Source organism: Macaca nemestrina, chromosome 4 (genome assembly GCF_043159975.1).
Source record: "Macaca nemestrina isolate mMacNem1 chromosome 4, mMacNem.hap1, whole genome shotgun sequence".
Taxonomy (NCBI): domain Eukaryota; kingdom Metazoa; phylum Chordata; class Mammalia; order Primates; family Cercopithecidae; genus Macaca; species Macaca nemestrina.
The window spans coordinates 167,117,509-167,139,237 of record NC_092128.1 but is presented as its reverse complement, the minus strand read 5'-3'; the positions used below and the strand labels follow the sequence as shown (position 1 = coordinate 167,139,237).

At 34.4% G+C, this 21,729-nt stretch overlaps 1 long non-coding RNA gene across 1 annotated transcript in view; it reads left to right on the top strand.

Annotated features, from left to right (window-relative positions):
* The window catches only part of LOC139362597 (uncharacterized), a 45,997-nt gene that overhangs the window by 2,501 nt on the left and 21,767 nt on the right, over positions 1–21,729 (top strand). Inside the window, exons 2-3 of the long non-coding RNA XR_011621757.1 lie at positions 3,164–3,259; positions 19,207–19,322. This is a non-coding gene — a long non-coding RNA (uncharacterized lncRNA). The remainder of the gene's footprint in view (positions 1–3,163; positions 3,260–19,206; positions 19,323–21,729) is intronic.

Genomic DNA, 21,729 nt, shown 5'->3' with positions numbered 1-21,729 from the left:
ATTATACACATAGGTATTTCATAATCTGTAGGATATCAGAAAGTCCTTTTCCAGTTTTAGTCTGGATAAAATTTTCATCTCTTTGTTCAGCAGTTTTATTAATTTAAGTACATTAAAAGAGAAGAGATTTGGACATGTGATCTAACTCTCCGTCTTCTCAAGTAATACTCAGTGCAGTTAGTATTTATTACAGGTGAATGCCAGTGGAATGCAACTTCTTTTGCTTTAAAAGATAAGCTCTTAACAATGTCAAGTTTCCAGGTACAACTGAGAGATATTTAACATATTATTATTTCCACTAAGATGGGAAACATTTCCCAGAGGTTATTTCTCTTTGACAGCAGAGAAGTATCCAAGTTATTCTAGATAATAAAGCAACGTTTTCCTCAAGTCCTGTATTATATGAGACTGCTGTTTCTGAAAAGTATAGTTCCACAGCAACCTAGAAAGTTTAGAGATCGATATTTGATTTTTCCATCTTGCTAAATATTCTTCAAATCAAATATTAGTTGTCCCTGTCACTCAGAATGAAGAAAAACTGTGTTAAAGAGGACCTGGATAAGTAAACTGACTGCTGACTTACCAGACCTCAGAATTATAACAAGTAAATTTCTGTTGTGTATAAGTTACCCAGATTATGGGGTTTTGTTTCAGCAGCCCAGGTGGACTAAGGCAAGGGTACTTTTAGCTTTTTCCATGTATTTCTGTTTGTATATATGTATATGTGAGGCAGAAAAAAAGAGTTTGTTATTATTCATCATAGAGTTAAAATATTTTAAGAATATAAACTTTTCTACAAAAATGTAATTCAAGTTTTAGTAAGAAAGTTAAATAAAATGTATGTGTATAAAACAACTCTTCATAGAGGACACCTGTTCTGGCAGGTGAGAAACTGATAGCCATGTGCTGCACTGAGAAGATAAACGTAACCAGCACATTCAGTAGCATCTTCATATACTGCTTTTGGAGGAAGCTCATCAAACTAAAATGTGGCTTCCCCACTCAGGCCTTTGTTGGCGATCCAGCCTCACTTTTCTTTCTTTGTGTTGTTACTTTTCCAGGTAACCCTCTGCTTTTTATTACTAGGGTTTTCTTTTCCATCTCTTTATTTCCTTGGTAGAAGAGACAGCATGAACAGAGTTGGAATCCAGTCTTTACAGACTTTTGTACTGAAAATATGTAAGTGTCCTCCAACACTATGTGTTATATAAAAAATTATTAACCATAAAATAATTGTCAGGAAAACCCAACCTTCCCATTAAGTGATAGTTTTACCAAAGCATCAAAAATAAATGTATTTCCAATGAAATGCTTGATCCTTATGCATGCATGCAGGGCAACTACTGAATCTCCAATGAGTGACCATGAATAATACTTTTGTTTTCTGGCCTTGAACCTGTTGCATGTGTTCTAGCCACTGCCTCTTCCTATGGAAATACTGATTTTTCTCATGAAAAACTAACAGCTTTCCAATCAGGAAATGGTATGTGCCTTATTAAGAAATACTTTGGTCTGAATGTTTGTGACCCCTCTAAATTTATGGGTTGAAATCCTAACCCCCAAGATGATGTATTAGGAGATGGAGATTTGGGGGAGATGATTTGGTAATGAGGATGGAACCCTCATGAATGGAATTAGTATCCTTATAAATGAGGAACCAGAGAACTACCTTGTCCCTTTCACTATATGGGGACACAGCTAGAAGACACCTTCTATGAATCCGGAAATGGATCCTCAACAGACACTTCATCAGCAGATTCCTTGATCTTGGACTTCCCAGCCTCCAGAATTATAACAAATCAATTTCTGTTGTTTATAAGCTACCCAGATTGTGAGGTTTTGTTATAGCAGCATGGATGGACTAAGCCAAGGGTACTTTTAGCTTTTTCCAGATCTTTGTGTTTATATGTGTGTGTATGGGACACAGAAAATAATGAATTTATTATTATTCATCATAAAGTTAAAATATTTTAACAATTTAAACTTTTCTACAAAATGTTATTCAAGTTTCTGTGAGAAGATTTGGGGTATTGAAGAAAATATAAAGAAAAAATCCTTAAAAATTATATTATTTTTTATTTATTTATTGTCTCTCTTAGGATCTCTCTTCTCCTGCTCATTACATACATATTAAATACATAATAAAAATCCTGACTATTACTTATTCTTCTCAAGCTTAATTTAATGACTGAATATTCTGTATTAAAATAACCAAAATATTAATTTTCAAATGTTTTTTGTTTTAGATATTTCAGCTTTAAAAATTGTGAATGTAAAATGGATTTGGATAGACAAATTAGAAGTTACTCTAGATATGAACATAATCATTTTATGTTTGTATAAACGCAATATTTAGAAATCCAACTCCTCTCTAAGCCAGGATGTTAACCAAAACAAGTTTAATTAAGTATTCATATGCAACTTGATTAAATATATCTGATTAAATAGGTAAATTTAAATAAGTGAACGGCAATGTTAAGTCTTATGCTAATTAATATTCTTTAGACTGAAAGAATATTATGTTTTGAAAATTAAAGTGTCCCATGTAATTTTTGCAATACTGTATCAAATATATTTAATTTGACAGTAATTTGCTTTATAAAGAAAGCTAAAGTAATTTAATGCAAATCTTGCATTTCAATAAATTCTTAAGTATCCTGATTTAGTGAGATGAATGCAAATTTTTTATTCTGGACGAAATAATTTTTAATTGCAGCACTACACTTTCCAATAGATGATTTGATCAAACTTCTTCTAAGAATCAGCTTCCTCATTGGATTGTCTAATTGAATTTTTTCCATGAGAAAACAACAACAACAAACCCTAAATACTTAAAAGAGGAATTCTTCATTGACTATGTATTTAGTTTATTCACTCAAACAAAAAATATTATGACTTACAGGAAAATGATGCTACTGTAACTTCTGTTTTATTTAGTCATTGATATTCAAATAAAATAACTATTTTGGGCTAAATTAAGCAGATCAATCTTGTAAGGTTTCCATTTGGTTTTATGTGTATATACATGGCCTCTATAGCTCTCTACCTTTGAAAACATTTTACCATATTTGTTGATTCAAGAACTAATTGGTGTCATGAATAATGTACACACTTGCCATATTTTCCACTCGGATAAGTACCTTTATTTTTCATCTGGCTTCAGATCGTGTTCTGCTTGTATGCCCCCGGGGAAACAATAATGCCAGCTGCTTATGTCTAGAAAAGGACATGACTTTGATAAATGAAAAGAAAGTTCATGGTAAGTAGTTTTTATGTACCGTATTTTAGAAAGTGTTTTCTTTTGGTGTTTTTTAGATATGATATCAGCAAGAGTTGATATACTTTGAAATGTAATGCTGAATACAATGTTCTCAAAACAATTAGTAGTTTTCTAATAATAGCTATTGTTAGCTTGAGAGTGCAGGGATTTTCATACTTAAAAAGACATAAAAGAGATCATCATTTCCAGCAATATTCTGAAATCTTACTAATCAATGTGCTGCTACTCACTGTTATGCTACAAATGGAATACAAGTGTACAAAATATAGACACACTCAGGTTTTTGGCCAGCTAAGTAGGTCCCAAGATCCCATTGCATTTCCTTTGTTTTTTGCATATATACATACAAATATATTCAAAAGGATATATACACACACACACAGATATATACATATATATACACACACACGCAGACACACACATATACGGGAGGAGAGAGAGGAGAGAAAGAGAGAGAGAGTCTATTTTCATTATTTGTGAAACTTACATTCTACGAAGTTGCCATGAACGTTGGATTAGCAAACATTGAGCCACTTCTCTTAGGAGAAATACAGAGTTAGTTTTCCATGAGCCTCCAATCACAAAGGTTTCATCAACTGATTAATACATAACTTATGTGTGTTTCTCTTTAAAGACACCTTATCTAATATATATTGTTGGATTATTAACATTAAACTCATGACCAACAACTTATCATGCCTGAACCAAGCTTATGTAACATATTTTCTCCATAAGGCACACACAGCTTTCTTGCCTTTGGGAACACTAGACATACTTCCTATTTATGTTTGGGTCATGTTAAACAGAGAAATCAGCAACAAAAGGCATAAAACTGTAAAAATATTGCCACTAACTAGAACATAAACAAAACACTTTTTTACAATATGAGTTGGAACAGGAAGGCAGACAGTCACCTAGTTCAAACTCTGGTGGGAATGCACACATTGAACATGTCAAATTTTTCACTGATCTGCAAATGTCTGCAAATGACCATGAAGAAACAATGAAGAATAATTTTAGGGTTACAAATAAGTTTTAGTAAGTGAATTCACAAATACTGGAGTCACAAGTTATGAAAATTGACTATACTTATAATATGTACAAACATGGTCATATAAACAGTTATTATATATATTTGTAATTATGCATTTAAATTAAGATTATATATCAAAGAAAATAAAATTTCAAGCTATATCAGGAAGAAGATAGCTGCATCAAATATGACCAAAAGATAATTAACATTGAGAATAAAATAAAATATCCTACAAATGAAAAAAGACTACTCACATTTTTAAAATGTATAAATAGTATGAATAGGCACTTTTACATCTGATATAATCAAATAAATATAAGCTCAACTTAAATCAGTAATAGAGAAATTCAAGTAAAGTCAGTGAAATTCCATTACATAATCTACGAAAGTGAAAAAAATTACAGGTCTAACCCTACCACATGATTAGTGAGGTAATGCAGTAACGGACACTCTCAATCACTTTGTAAAATACAAAGAAAAAACCTTGGAAACCAAAATGTTATTAAATGTAAACATGCCATTATCCCACATTCAGAAATGTTTCTCCTTAGCATATTCATTCAAGAACTCTAAGCACTACGAACTAATGTATTATGTTTATTCATAGCAGAATGATTGGATATGTTATGTTGGAATGGAATACTATATAGTTCAGAAAATGAAAGTGTAATTGAACATGGATTTTTCTCTGTAGATAATATTGAACAAACATATCAAGTCAAAAAATAAATACTATATGTTTCCATTTATATAAAGTCCTAAAACAAACATATCTCTATTTTAACAACACAAACATTAATGTTTAAAATGTAAGAAAGAGAAGAATATGCTTAACATATAATTCAGGGCAATGTTAACCTTTGTGTGACTGGAATGGGAATATAGGAAGAAAGGGCTTCTGGTGTTGAATTGTTTCTAAACAGTAATTAAAATATTCTGTTTTTTGAGGTAGTTAGTAATAATTATGTTGGTATTATTATATCCCAACCATTATGATATATGTCATAATAAAAATGTACAGGTAATATTTCTCATATAGGAAAATTTTCCACTGAGTCATATTACTTTCTTTCCCTGCCACCCCAGCCATTAACTTGGCTGAAAGCTCAGGTATGCCTAAGTACACTCTAATATCTATGCCACAATATGATTGGAGAAACTTAGTGAAACTAGCTCTCTTTTTCTCTAAAATTAAACCCCAAAGAATCACATGATATCAAATGGTTGCTATCTTGCCCAGGTGTGTAGACTCTTCCAACTGGAAGTGTAACTAGCCTATAATTTCCTTTTTTTAAGCTCTTCAACAGAAGACAGAACAATAGGAAATCTTATTTCATCCTAGTATTTACTCTTTGTAGTTGCTTACCCTTAGCTTATCACTGGTGAAAATAGCATGAATTGTCACCTGTGATCTGTATTCACAGGCCCACAGATTTACTCTACCATGCTTTACATTTTAACATTAAAACATATTCATGTAAAAAGTCTGAATACCACTTGTATTATGTTGGACAGTTTTACCTATTACCATTATAAAAATGCAATGGAAATGTTCACTTTAATATTGTAAACCTATTTTATTCAACTTCTATGGTTTCTATCTTCATTAGTAGGTAAAAACATATTTCTGTATTTACAGTCTATTAAGAGGCATTACTAATTACCTGGATTATCTAAGTAGTTCCATTGTCCCCATTTTTATAAAAATAGTCGGACATAAGATATAGTAACACAGTAGACAATGTTGTGGTGGACATCCTATTGATCAAATTAGTTTGGCAATCCGCTACTATAATGGAATTCTATCCACGTATCATGTATAAAAGTGATATTTCAGAATGACAACCTGGGCCCATTATGGTGGTTCGTGCCTATAATCCTTAGAAGGGTGCTAAACTGAGCATTTATGACTATTGATTCAATGATGGCATAGCTACACAAACTCTACTGTATTTGCTATTATTTGTCTATGCCCCAGATTTATATAGGTTGTTCATTGTTTTCAAATATACAAATATTCACAGTGATTACTTCCTCTCCAAAAATGCCAGATCTAAAAGACAGGAATTATTTTTGTTATTTTCTTTTATGTCATTACCTTACACTTTTCTCATGGTTTCTCTTCTATTTCCCCAATTTTCCTGCCTTTCTTACCATTGAGCTCTCCAACTTGAATTTTTACTGTTTTGATTTTTAATTTGTGTTGACCATTCTTCACAATATTCCCAATGTTTTGTTCATCCTGATTTTCAGTTATTATTGAGTCCATTAGATCTTCATATTCTAGGAACTGCACGATTATGTCTGTACTGCTTGACTCCCTCTAAAAGCAGTCATCTAGTTTAAGTTCCAGTTAAACCAGAGCAGGTTTTCTGGTGGAGAAAAACAGAAGACTCTTCCGTCATCTTGCTATGTTCTCAGTTTATAATATGCAAATAGAGAGGTCCCACAACACCTATATAAAATGAAACATAGTGTCTTAGTGAAGCCCCATACAGTTTAATATGCAATATATATTTTTATTATAAATTAAATAATCATACATGGTATATATATAAATTTATATTAAATATTCAACATATATAATATATAATAAATATCAGAATTTTCTAATGTGGCGTTATTAACATTGTGGACAAGGTAATATTTTCTCTTCAGTGGCTGTCCCGTGCGTTGTAGAATATTTAAAAGCATCCCTTGCGTTTGCCCAGCGGATACTGATAGTGTCTTATCCCCCTCAAGGTGTGTCAATGAAAGATATCGCCATATAGTGGTGTATGTCTATTGAGTGAGCAAAATTGCGCAGAATTCAGAAGGTTTAGAGTCGTTGATGTATATTGTATCAATAAATATATAATATAAATATTGTTTAACATAAATATACATTATATATACATATACACAAAATAAGGTACTCTGATGCTTAAAAGGATGGCTTTGGTTTGTGTTTCAGTTTTGGTTCAATACATGCTCAGTGTCAGGGTCATTATTAAAATATTTCTGGTAAATGTGAATTCAGAACTATCCTTGATGTCTATCTGATTTATTTTCCTTTTTTCCCAATGTAAATGCCTTGAAATAATGAGATATGAAGATAATTTCAGCATATACTTTGATGGTAGTTTCAGAGTAAGTATTAGACTTTTGAATTTTTTTATTATACTTTAAGTTCTAGGGTACATGTGCACAATGTGCAGGTTTGTTACATATATATACGTGTGCCATGTTGGTGTGCTGCTCCCGTTAACTCGTCATTTACATTAGGTATATCTCCTAATGCTATCCCTTCCCTCTCCCCCGACCCCACAATAGGCCCCAGTGTGTGATCTTCCCCTTGCTGTGTCCCTGTGTTCTCATTGTTCAGTTCCCACCTATGAGTGAAAACATGCGGTGTTTGGTGTTCTGTTCTTGCGATAGTTTGCTCAGAATGGTTGATTTTGAGTTGAATCCTTTTCTTTTTCCGTTACAAATGCTTAGGAACACATAAACTGCAGATTTTCTTGGCTCTTCTTTAGCTTTTGTCGGAAGCTTATTAAATGTAAGCATGGAGAAAGGAAATTCAGTTAAGGGAAGAGTACTTTGACATCTTTTCAGCTGCAGATTATTTTTGACACTTAGGTCAATCGGTTATTTGTTTCTACAAGCTGGTGAAATTCCCTAATGTTTCACACGCACTCACAGTGTTTACGAACCTTACATTTTATTTATAAACGCTGAATTGAAGGAAGGAAATAATTTGCTTCTACTGGTGTTTATAAGCAAGTTACTTCAATTTTTAAAATAGATTTTAAACATATTTATTTCCATAAATAATGAGATGTCTATCCAAGAATTGAAAGATTATTGGAATAAAACAGTTAATATTTAATATAATATTTTGCATCTGCCCTAATGGAGGTTTAAAAATCTATAGCTGAAGGGGAAGGACTTTCAAATTCAAAAGGATATAATTTAAGCTGTATTATTTCCTAGTTTTTATGTGTTGTATTTCTTTAAATTTATTAAGGATTGTGAAAAGAGTCATACAGCATAGTAGGAAAAAAATGTATCTTTTCTTAAGAAAGCATTATATTTTGAGAAAGAAAGCATGCATTGCACAATAGTAGTTCTTGTTGATTTTATCCTTTTTCTGTTGCATTTTGGAAATTTTCTTTTATGGTGGTATTCATCATAATTTATACTGAAATTTCCTAAATATTTATTCATAGCTATATTTTACATTGTGTTTTAACCCTAAATATTAGAATTGTGGAATCAAATCTCTTGTCTGTTTAAATTTTTGCCTATGGGAGTTTCATAAGATGCTGGGTAAAATTTGCTTCACCTCTGACATCTGTATTCCCATTCCTTTTAGAAAAAATTTTTGATCAATGCCATATTTTTCCTTCATCTTATAAATTAATCTTATAAATTTAATTCACCAACAATTGCTGAGACTCTTTTCTATACTTTTCAAATAATCTTTCCTTCACTAGTGGCATTAGGTAAAACATTAAATTAAAATTAAGTATACATGGATCTGGATCCTAAATCCTACCTCTATTAGCTAAGTGACCACAGTCACCTAATTCCCTTTTATGTAAAATGCAGATATTAATGGTGTCTATTTTATATTATAATCCAGTAATATTCATAATCTTCCAATATATAGTAATTCAATTGTGCCTATGTATTCTTTATTAATTTTTAAGCATCTAATGAGTGCCTTAGTTTTTAAAATTTATGCTTTCCTTTAGGAAACCAAGAGAAAAATCATGATTTAAAAAGTTAGAACAATGTACATTTACCCAGCTACCTTCTGTCAAGTGTAAAAAGAATCTTCTGCAGGCTGGCTTGTAGAAGGCAACAGTTGTTCTTGTGAAATTCTAATTCCCTTATCAAACAAGCTATGTAACTCATGACCACACATGCTGGTTCATGGATTGCTAAGGAATTTTGAGCCGATGTCATATACCTGACTGAATTTCAGAAATAGATCTGGGTAAACACTGTTGTGTTATTGAATATAGTCCTTAATACCTTACTGGAAAGTGATTTCACAAATAAAAGAGCAGAGAGTATTACTGGAAGATCTATGCTGCAACTCAGAAACGTGTTTTTATGGAAATAGTGACTTAACTAAATTAATGCTTTGTTTTTAATCTCCCTGTTTCAGTTTCCACATCGGTAAAATAGTTTAAAAAATCACACCAGGGCCTGTGGGGGTGGTAGGGGTAGACGAGGGATAGCGTTAGGAGAAATACCTAATGTAGAGCATGGGTTGATGAGTACAGCAAACCACCATGGCAAATGTATAACTATGTAACAAACCTGCACGTTCTGTACATGTACCCCAAAACTTAAAGTATAACAATAAAACAAGAAAAAATCTAAAAAAAAAAAATTCTTCAAAACAAGTTGTGAGGGTTAGATGTAATTAGTGCAGGTTAACTTTAGCTGTTATTGTTATTAATATTATCAGTATTAACATTTTGATTATTACAAAACATAAAATAAATACCTTTTTAAAATCCCAGTGGTCCTCCAGACTAACAACGTGCATTTGCTTCTTACCAGCTTTCACCATAAGGTCATGCTTTAGAACACTGAGCAAAGTAGCTTCCTACAAAAACACCCTGAGGATTTGTCAAAGACCTTCTTGTACTTCCAGAGACTTCACGCTTCCAATATATCTGGCAGGTCATGAAAGTGCCTTGGTTAATGTATAGTTTAAAACATGTCCAGTTGAATCAGATGTTGAGAATATATTTGCCATGGCATTTGTCATTTTGTTTGCTTTTCAAAGAAAATTGCTGCCGATAAGTGAAACAGGCAAGGAAGACCTTATTCAAAACAATTTCAATAAAAGAGGTTGAATTCAATTCTGCTGGAACAAAAGCAGGAAGAATATTTAAATGCTGGAAAGAGGCTGGATGTGGTGGCTCATGCCTATAATCCCAGCACTTTAGGAGGCTGAGGCGGGTGGCTCACTTGAGGTCAGGAGTTTGAGACCAGCCTGGCCAACATGGTGAAACCCCATCTCTACTGAAAATACAAAAATTAGCTGGGTGTCTTGGCACACACCTGTAGTCCCAACTACTCAGGAGGCTGAGGCAGGAGAATCGCTTGAACCTGGGAAGTGGAGGTTGAAGTGAGCAGAGATCTTATCTTCCCCTGGGTGACAGAGCAAGACTCTGTCTCAAAAAAAAAAAAAAAAAAAAAAAAAAGAATGGGAAAGAGCTAATGGAAACAGAGTAGGAGATTGGCAGGACTTATTTCCTGGTCCTGACAGAATGGAAAAAAGAAACTGGAACCAGCGAAATGGCACAGAAGGCAAACTCTAGTTGCTCTCACTGCACATAAGACCCTCCCATCAAAGTCATGACAGTTTACAAATGCCACAGCAACACCCAGAAGTTACTGCTTCATCTCTAGAGATTTCTGAATAACTTGCTCCTTAATTTGCATATAATTATAAATGAGTGTAAATACTGCTGGCCAACAGCTTGTATGCTGCTACTCTGGGCACATCACCTATGGGTTTGCCCTGCTCTATAAGGAGCAGTCAGTGTGTACTGCAGTGCTTCAAAATACCTGCTTTCTTTTACCAACGGCTCACTCATAAATTCTTTCCTGAGCGAAGTAAAGAACCCTCCCAGGCGAAGCTCCAATTTTGGAGGGGGGCAGAGGGGACACTCACCCGTCCATCTGTGTCTGATTTGACTTTATGCAAAGAGACATTTGTCCAGTTTTTGGAGGATCCAGAAAAGTTTATAGAGGAGTTTGTTAGGTTGACTGTGTTCTTTGATTTAACTTGGTATGACTTACAGATACTATTGTTTCATTGCTATACCATAAAGAAGAAACAAAGGTTTTTGTTTACTCTCCATGAACATGTAGATGAAACAGCTGCTCAAACCAAGGCCATGCTATTTATCTTAAGGAGGCAGATGCAATTCCAGACCCCCAGTGGGATTACCAGAGAGGTCCCCAAGATCTTATTTTTATTTTTATTTATTTATTTATTTATTTTTGAGTCAGAGTCACGCTGTGTCACCAGGCTGGAATGCAGTGGCACGATCTCAGCTCACTGCAACTTCCGCCTCCCAAGTTCAAGTGATTCTCCTGCCTCAGATTCCCAAGTAGCTAGGACTACAGACATGCGCTGCCACACCCAGTTAATATTTGTATTTTTAAAGTAGAGATGGGATTTCACCATGTTGGGCAGAATGATCTTGATGTCTTGACCTCATGATCTGCCCACCTCGGCCTCCCTAAGTGCTGAGATTATAGATGTGAGCCATTGCACCCAGCCCCCAAGATCTTGAATGCAGAACTCACATGCTAATTTATTTAATAGAAGGTATAAATGGTGTGTGGTTAAGTCAGTTAATTATGACAAGATTAGAATATCACTTAGGGAAAAGATAAAAATATCACTGTGTTTCAGGGCCTGATGGTTTGAATCTGTGTTTCCACCCAAATCTCATGTTGAATTGTAATCTGCAGTGTTGGAGGCAGGGCCTGAGGGAAGGTGATTAAATCATGGTAACGAATTTCCCATGAATGGTTCAGTACCATCCCCTTGGTACTCTCCTCAGGATAGTGAGTGAGTTCTCACAAGATCTGGTCATTTAAAAGTGTGTGGCACTCCCCATCTCTCCTGCCCCTGCTTTCACCATGTGAAGTACCTGCTCCCACTTTACTTTTCACTGTGAATAACAGCTCCCTATGTCCTCCCCAGGAGCAGAGGCTGCCATGCTTCCTGTACAGTCTGCAGAACCCTGAGCCAATTAAACTTCTTTTCTTATAAATTTCCCAGTCTCAAGTATTTTTTTATAGCAATGAAAGAATGGTCTAATACAGGGTCGCTTGGTTGAGGCACTGAGACAGTCTTCTAATGCAGGCCACAACTGCCCAGAAGGACAAGCTCTCCTTGGCATATATTTTATTACAAAGTCTGCTGCTGACATTAGGAGAAAATTATAAAAGGCAGCAGTGGCACAATAAACCCCGATGAGACAACTTTTAACATAGTCTTTGTGGTTTGCAACAGTAAGGATGGGCAGAGGAAGAGAAAAATAATAGCCCAAGAGTGCAAATGTAGCCAAAAAAAAAAAAAGCCAAAGAGTAAAATTGTTAGCAGTTGCTTTAAATCCCCTACAGATTCAGTGTTACCCATCCTATGAAAGTGTGGTGAGAGTGACATACATGTAGGATGTCTAGACAAAAGCCCCCAGCTCGTCAGCCCTTGGGCCAGAATCAGAGTGCCTTCTGGAACAAGAGAGCCACTCGAGGGAGGATTGCCTCAGGCTCCAGAGGGAGCCTTGGTACCCAAACTCATACTGGCAGAGAAAACAGGACTGACAGGGCCTGATGTTCCCCACAGCTCTCACTGGATACCAAACCCTCTTCAAAGAAGAGCATCAGGTAACCCTTGATGTGGCAGGTAAAAATATTGAGTTCTTATTGGAAATGGGAGAAACCTTCTCAGGTCTAATCCATTTCTCAGGGCCACTGTCTTCCTGCTCCTATACCACAAGGAAGATTAATGGACAGCCAAAATTTCGGAGAGTCACCACCCCCTTGGTTTCATCATGGAGGGCTATACATTTTACCAAAAGTTCTTGTGTATGCCTGAGTGCCCTATTCATTTACTGGGAAGAGATTTACTTTCCCAATTATAAGCCACAGTTCAATTTTGAAAGCCTAGTGAAAAGGCAACAGGGCAGGAGGCAACACTTCTACCTCTAAGCTCATGCCTTCCCACAGGAAAAGACCTATCTTTCTCCACATGTTGCCTTTCAAGTAGACTCCTCTGTTTGGGACATGGAAGTTTCTGGTAGAGCTGTTAATGTACCCTAATCCAGGTTATTTTAAAACCCAGTGTTAATTATCCATGGAAAAACAATATCCTTTGAGACCTGAGATTTGGAGGGGCATCCAGGTCCTGATAATAAAGTTTTGTAAAGTATAAATTACTACAATCCTGTCAGTCTTCATGAAACACCCCCATTTTGCCTGTAAAGAAGCCAAATAGGGAATATAGATTTGTTCAGAATCTGAGAGCAGGTAATAAAGCGGTAGTTCCAGTACACCAAATAGGTTGTAATTCTTACATGATATTAACCCATGTCCCTGAAGGTGCTTGTATGTTCACAGTATTAGATTTAAAGGATGCTTTCTTTTGCATACCTTTACACCCAGGGCTCCAGTGCATGTTTGCTTTTGAATGAACTGATCCAGATACTTATGCTGCATCTCAGCCTACCTGGACTGTTCTTCCCCAAGGTTTTAGAGACAGTCCCCATATTTTCCACAATGCATTGGCAAAAGAGTTAAGGTAACTATAGTTAATTAATGGATCCTTCTTACAACATGTAGCTGACCTATTAATTTCCAGCCCTACTAGGGAAGACTCCAATAAAAATACAATTCAGGTTCTTAGTTTTTCGGGAAAATGAGGATATTGGGTATCACCCCACAAGGCCCAAATTTATTTCCAAAGTGTTGCATATAGGACCCGAATGTTGGACTAAGAATATTCTTAATCCCTCAGACTAAGAAACAATTAAAAGCCTTTTGGGGAATAGCCATATTCTGATAGATTCAGATTCTCTGGTTGGGCTCATAGCAGAACCACTATTTGAAACTCTAAAATGAAATTAAGTAATTGTGAGCCTTTGAATTGGGACAGAACCTGTTCATAGGCATTCTTTTTTATTTTTTATTTTTATTTTTGTGAGACAGAGTCTCACTCTGTCACCCAGCCTGAAGTGCAATGGTGCAATCTCCGCTCACTGCAACCTCCGCCTCCTGGGCTCAAGCAGTTCTCCTGTGTCAGCCTCCCAAGTAGCTGGGATTACAGGCACGTGCCACCACGCCCAGCTAATTTTTGTATTTTTAGTAGAGACAGGATTTCACCATGTTGTCCAGGCCGGTCTTGAACTCCTGGCCTCAAGCCATCTCTTTCCTCTTTTTCTCCTTTAATGTCTTAGTGTTTCTCATCTAAAATTATATAATGTATTTATTTTTCTTATCTACTGCCTTAGTCACTGGAATGTAAACTCCATGAAGACTTTGGCATTGTCTACATTTTTTACTCTGTTGCTAGAACCAATAAAGATGCCTTGTTAGCAATATTAAGTTCAGGCACTCTTCTCAGATTTCCAGAAATGATATCAACCAGCACATATAACCATAAATTTATATGGTTCGTTTTGATTACATAAATACATTATTTGTTAGAAAATATAATCTCCAAATGTATCTCTTATGACAGTTGAAGAAATAATATTAAGGAAAGTTTTTTGAATGAAACAAAGCAAAAACATTCCATCACATATGCAAAAGTATATACTTATATATGGTGAATGACTTCAAACTTCAAGACCTACTGTGGTTGGACTGGAATGCAGAATATACAACAGTAGGTAGTAAGTGAATTTGAGGACTTATGCGTTATTTAAGGGGAAAAGTAGTTGTTCATACACTGAATGTGGTGGTTGTGCATAAATATAGGCTAAATGTTGCCATGTCTTCCAATTTTTTGAGGAAAGCTGAGAATATAAATATTTATGTGAAATTATGTGATATTTATGTGCCATCAAATAAAAAAAATGTTCATAAGTGGACTGCAGCATACATCCCTATGGTTAGAGTCTCTCTATTGAGTCGATGAGATAGTTATGTACTTCCACTTTCAGGGGCTTTTTAGATTTATCTTCATCTTACTCACACTTTACCATTGTGCCATTGGCCTGTTTCAAGCACATCATGAGAAATACAGCTATAAAACTCTCTATCGTATTTATTATAAGGAAACTTATTGAACTTAGTATGTCTTCTTTAAGAAAATTCTCAGACCACACTGCATTTTTAATTCCAGTTAACAGGTTTACACTGAGAATCAGGAAATGAAAAGTGTTATTATTTTTTTTGAGAGCTGTAAAGAAGTCATTTCATTTTATCCCATGCAAATATATGAAATCATTTGGCATATATTTTTAGCAGTATTTTATATGTATTACATCAATGAGTTCTAGTTGAACTTAGGAAATACTCCCTAAACATCGAAGATAATATTCTACTTTACTCTGATGACTACCTTAATAATGTTAATGATAGCATAATAATATTAATAACATGTTAAAGTATTTGTATAGTGTGTGCATTCAATGGGCATGGGCATCATCTGTGTTCTTCACTGCTACATCCCTGGGAACTGGAAGAGAGCCTGACATACGATAGGTTCTCAGCAAATATTTGTCGTATGAATACAAAATCCATTATAACTTATAACTCATTATAACTTAAATACCAAATAAATATCCTAAATATTGTTAAGAACCCAAGCAGCCAAGTGATACACAAACCTTCTAAAAGTATGACAAATATAGCTCTCGTCTTATATATGAGGAAATTGAGACTCAATATAATTAAACCATTAACCCAGGGAACACGCATCCCGATAAAATAATGCCAGTTTCAAAAATCTGTGCATATTTTAAAAATTGTTTTATGTTGTCAGATGATCTTAGTTTTATAACTTATATAATATATGTTTATAAAATAATTACAACCACTTCACAAATCAGCTTTCCTGCAAAGCATTATCATAAAATAGGAAAGAAATAAAGAGAGAGACAAAGTAAGGAACAAAGGAAAGAAAAGAAAACCCATGTGTCTTATGTTCAGAATGATACTTTCTGGTGAGCACATACACTAAGCAAGATAATAAAGCAAAAACCAGTGCTTTGGTGCCAGGACTTATAGTAATAATTAGAAATTGAGCATTCAGGAAACACATAATTAAAACTGCATATTTTATTTTTCAGTAGCCATTTACTTTTTATTGACTACATTCTTCAATTTAAATTTTTTAAAGAGGAAGAACTATTTGAGCAGAGCCTCCAAGTGTTACTTTCACATCCTCAGCTATTTTTCTGTTTAATATGGAATTCCTATTCAGAAGCATAGAAGCTTGATGTAATCATGTTCTAGTAATTTCTAGACAACCAACATTGAGTTTCAGATTTAAATTAAAAGAAGACTGTCTTTAATATACTTTGATTCTAATCTTAAATAAGGCTTTCACTGTACATGCATATTTCTAATAACCAGGTATCTTTGGTATTACTGTAAATTTTTCCCCAAATATGCAATAAGAAATTATCAGACTGTGATTAACTCAAAAGATATTCTGTGATATATTTCTGAAAATAAAAAATAATAACTATTTCCTTCTACATATGTAATAAATATTTATAATTTACTAATTTAAAAAACAATGTAAAATACATAGAAGATGAAAAGCATCCATGGTCAAACCAAATGGAATAACCACTAGTAATACAGTCCATTTCCTTCTAAAACAATACATATGCATTTATTTGCATAGAGGGGCACCATAGTCCATACAAGCTTTTATATTCTCATTTAATTCATGATTGTAATTTGAGCTCTGTCTTTAGTTAAAGGTATCCCATATTTATTGTTAAATATTTGGATGGTATTCAATGTATTAGGCATATAAACTAATAATTTATAGAAAATATAATGCTATTTTCATATTTAATTATTGTATAATTTGATATCTTTGAAACTGTTTTCAAGTCTGTCATGTAATATTACAATATCACAATAAACTTCTGTATGAATATCTTTGTGAATGTTTTTGATTATTGTATTAGAATCATTTCCAAAATTAAGAATATGTAAAAAGTGTGAACATTACACAAGTTCTTGATGTGTATTTCCAAAGTGTCCCCCAGAAGGCTTAAGTGAATTAACAGAAATAGAAAACGAAATACTGCATGTTCTCTTAAAAATGGGTAAGTGGGAGCTGATCATTGGGTACACATGGACATAAACATGGGAGCAACCGACACTGCAGACTCGAAAGGCAGGCAGGGAGAGAGAAGCAAGGGTTAAAAAGAATCTGATACTATTTTCACCATTTGGGTGATAAGCTCAACTGAAACCCAAACCTCAGCATCACACACTCTATCCATGTAACAAATTTGCACATGTATTCACTGAATATAAAATTAAAAAAAAAAAAATTTGACACCATTTTTGATGTTTGACTTGAAACAACATTCAAGCCCTTCCTCACACCTTATGATATTTGGCATCACACCTGAAGCTGACTGGCAAGCAACCCAGGCAGGAAAACCACCCTGGCTGCAGCACCTAACCACAGTAAAAATCAGAGCCTCCTGCCCCTACTCATTCTTGTTTCACTTCAGATCTAACCTGAGCACTTTTTCTTGGGGAAGTGGTTTGCAGTTACTCTGGAAACAACAAACTCTGACATCTGTTGGTGCCTATGTATCATTCTTCCAGACATCTATGTATTTCTGAGGAAGGTGGAGGGCATTGAGAGACTCACAGCTTCCAGCAGGGGATGCCAGGAGCCCAGATAAAACATTCATATTCTAATTAATGGTGTAAGAGTATATACTCATTTTACTACCCTCTGGTAAATTTGGTGGGTGTAGTTTTTAAAATTTTTATTATAATAACTACACTCACTAAGTGTACAAAGGGGTAGTAAAATCTAAATTAATGAACAGATTAATTTAAACTAATTAAATGTAAGTTATAACTACTGCTTCCATTTAACATTTTAAATAAACTCATCTGTAAGGGAAGGTGTAGACTTTTAAAATAAATGCAAAGAAGAAACAATCTATTTTCATATGCCTTATATGAGGAACATAGCCTTTAAGCTACAATTTTTATCCACACCATCTGCTCTTATTTAATGAGAGCATATTTGATCTGAATGATGTGGATAATTGCTTCAATCTTTCATTTCACTTGCCATTTGCAAGCACAGCTCTAAAAAGACAAAATGAAAGTAAATAAGCCCTATTTAGGAAAAAGAATGGAGGCCTTTATTTCTTCAACAACTTTCAATTATAGCAACAGTTTTGCTTCCAGTAACCAATGTTTATTTTATTTAAAAAAAAAACCCAAAATCCAGTTCTGATTTTCAAAATGTAACAAATTATAATTTTTGACATTTTAAAATTTGGAATATGTGTGTAAGTCTCTTTTCAAAGTTTAAACGGTACTTATTTTTAATTGTATTTAAAGGGTAAAATAGAAGGTTGTCTTTAGTTTTGAAAATACATACGTCATCAGAAGTAAAGAATAAAAATTATCAGGACAAACTGAAACAAAGTTTAAGTTGCGCGGTGGCTCAAGCCTGTAATCCCAGCACTTTGGGAGGCCGAGGCGGGCGGATCACAAGGTCAGGAGATCGAGACCACAGTGAAACCCCGTCTCTACTAAAAATACAAAAAATTAGCCGGGCGCGGTGGCGGGCGCCTGTAGTCCCAGCTACTCAGGAGGCTGAGGCAGGAGAATGGCGTGAACCCAGGAGGCGGAGCTTGCAGTGAGCCGAGATCGCGCCACTGCACTCCAGCCTGGGCAACAGCATGAGACTCCGTCTCAACAAAACAAAACAAAACAAACAAAAAAAAAAAAAAAAAAAAGAGATTTCTCAAAATAAGAGTGACTCCTCAGGGGAAAAGGAGGGACGCTCTATAATTACAAGCAGGGTCTTAGATCCATCAAGTATAAGATATGTTTAGCAGTGATTTAAAAAGGATTGAGATTAAGTAAGCTCCTGAAACTAATGGGTTATTCCTAATTCTCTACCTTTATAATGCATTAAAATACAGAAAGAGATCATGAAGCTTTAGAGATCTGTTATGTACTGAATGGTTGTGTTCCCCTGAAATTCATGTTAATGTCCTAACCCCCGCTGCACTATTCTAAGGAGACAGAGCCTTTGAGAGATAATTAGGATTAGATGAGCTTCATGAGAGTGAGCCCCTATTGATGGGATTCGTGCCCTAATATGAGACACCAGAGTACTTCCTCTTTTTGTTTCTCTCAATAGCATGTGAAGACACAGCAAGAATATAATGGTCTGGAAGCCAGGAAGAGAACTTTCACCAAAATAGAACCATGCTGGCACCTTGATCTTGGACTTTCAGGCTTCAGGACTGTAAGAAAGTAAGTCTTTGTTATTTAAGCCACCTGGTCTATGGTATTTTGTTATGGCAGCTAGAGTTGACCAATGTAAGCCATAAATAGGTTTTGTCACCTCCATTTTTGTTTTGAATATTGGGAAAGAGACAAAGATATCATCATAGATTTCAGGGTCTTCAAGACTGGAGAATATTGAAAGAAATAAAAAGTTATTCTAAATTAATTTTGTAGAATTGGATGGAGGTATGGATCATTATACATAAATATATAGGAAATAATTTCATTGTTTCTAGAAATTGTAATATAGAATTTATTTCACAATATTTAATTACAAACATCATGAAGTTTATTATATCATATTTCCTAGAAAATGTATAAAAATCTAAACTATAACTTCAGTTGTGTTTATTATATAAATAAATATTGTTGCTTCAACTTTAAACCTTTAACTCATCAGATATGTATTAGGATTTTCAGAACTTGACCTTAAGTTTCCACATGTTCTATTTACTTCTTTTAGCAAAAAGCTAACGATTAGACACTGATTTTGTAGAAGTATTTTAACATTTCTATATAAGGCAAACTAAAGTTATTCAAATAAGCAATAACATAGTTTGTAGCTGTACTTTTACATTTTGTGAAAATGCTTAAAACTCACAGGTTACAGAATTTTGAAAAACAATTGAACTCATTCAATTTATCAAAGAAAAAGCCCAATGAGCAGTAAATAGCTCATATTAACATGAAAAAAAAAAATGCCAGTACCATGGGTAACACAGAAATATTCAGAAACATTAGTAATAAAGCACAACAAATCATAATTATCGATAATGACATTATTTTCACTGCAGTGTTGGAGAAGACTTTTGAAGAGATAATAACAATATTATTGTCTGAATCATTATGAATAAATTACCGAATAAATCACATACCCTCAGGAATACTGTAATGTACTGAATGTGTTTTCCCAAAATTTACATGTTGAAATATATGATAAATTATTTTTTACTATAGTCATCCTGTTGTGCTAGCAAATAGATGATATTATTTATGCTATCTAACTCTATCTATTATTATAAAATATCTAAAAGAGTAGAATCGAAATGTTTCTAAAACAAAAAAATGATAAGTGCTTGGGGTGATGGATACTCCAGTTACCTAGATATGATTATTACACATTGTATGGCCGTATCGAAGCATTATATGTACCCCATAACTATATATACCTACTATGTAATTATCAAAATTAAAAATCTAAAAATTTAAAAATATCTAATGTGGTGGTATTAGGATGTGAACCCTTTATGAGGTAATTAGATCAGTAGGATAGAGCCCCCATGAATGGAATTAGTACCTTTATATAGGGGAATGCAGAGAACTTTCTCACCTTCTTTTTAAAATGTGAGAACACAATGAGAAGACTGCCATCTATGAACCAAAAAGTGAACCCTCACCAGATCCAGAATCTGCCAGTGTCTTGATCTTGGAGTTTTCAGCCCCCAGAACTGTAAGAAATAAATGCGTGTTGTTGAACCATCCAATCTACATTATTCTGTTATATTAGTCTGAACAGAGTAAGAAGAATACTAAAAGTATGTAAAGAAAAACAAAAAACACTATGCAGTCATTTGATAAAATCTTTTCTAATTTGGAAGACTTTCCAAAGATTCACTCAGACGTCTTGAGGCAAGGCTTTAAATGATTTTCCCCTTATTTATGAAATTACTAACAAAATAGCCTCCTAAAAAACTAAAGAATGGCCGGGCGTGGTGGCTCACGCCTGTAATCCCAGCACTTTGGGAGGCCGAGGCGGGCGGATCACAAGGTCAGGAGATCGAGACCACGGTGAAACCCCGTCTCTACTAAAAATACAAAAAATTAGCCGGGCGCGGTGGCGGGCGCCTGTAGTCCCAGCTACTCAGGAGGCTGAGGCAGGAGAATGGCGTGAACCCGGGAGGCGGAGCTTGCAGTGAGCCGAGATCGCGCCACTGCACTCCAGCCTGGGCGACAGAGCGAGACTCCGTCTCAAAAAAAAAAAAAAAAAAACTAAAGAGAAGATTTTCATAATGCATCAAATATATTTTATTATGAATAGATATTATAACAAAAGATAACTTTTAATAGGATGACTGTTTTTGTTGAGATTAGGCATTGTAACAGAGTATTATATGCCGAAAAACATTTGACCTTTTATTTGTGGAAATGGCCTCTATATTTCTGGAAGTACAGCTATAAAATATTAAAAGTAAATTGAGCTAAAGGTATTACTTTCCAGTACTTATGCTGCCGAAGCATTTAGTAGCATATTAAATCATAGTATGAATAATTTATGCATGGCAATTGTCATGATGTGATGTGTTCTTTGTGATTACAGCCAGCTTTTTTCATTAGGTTTTCAGGTATAATTTCAGTAAATAAACCCAAGTTTGAA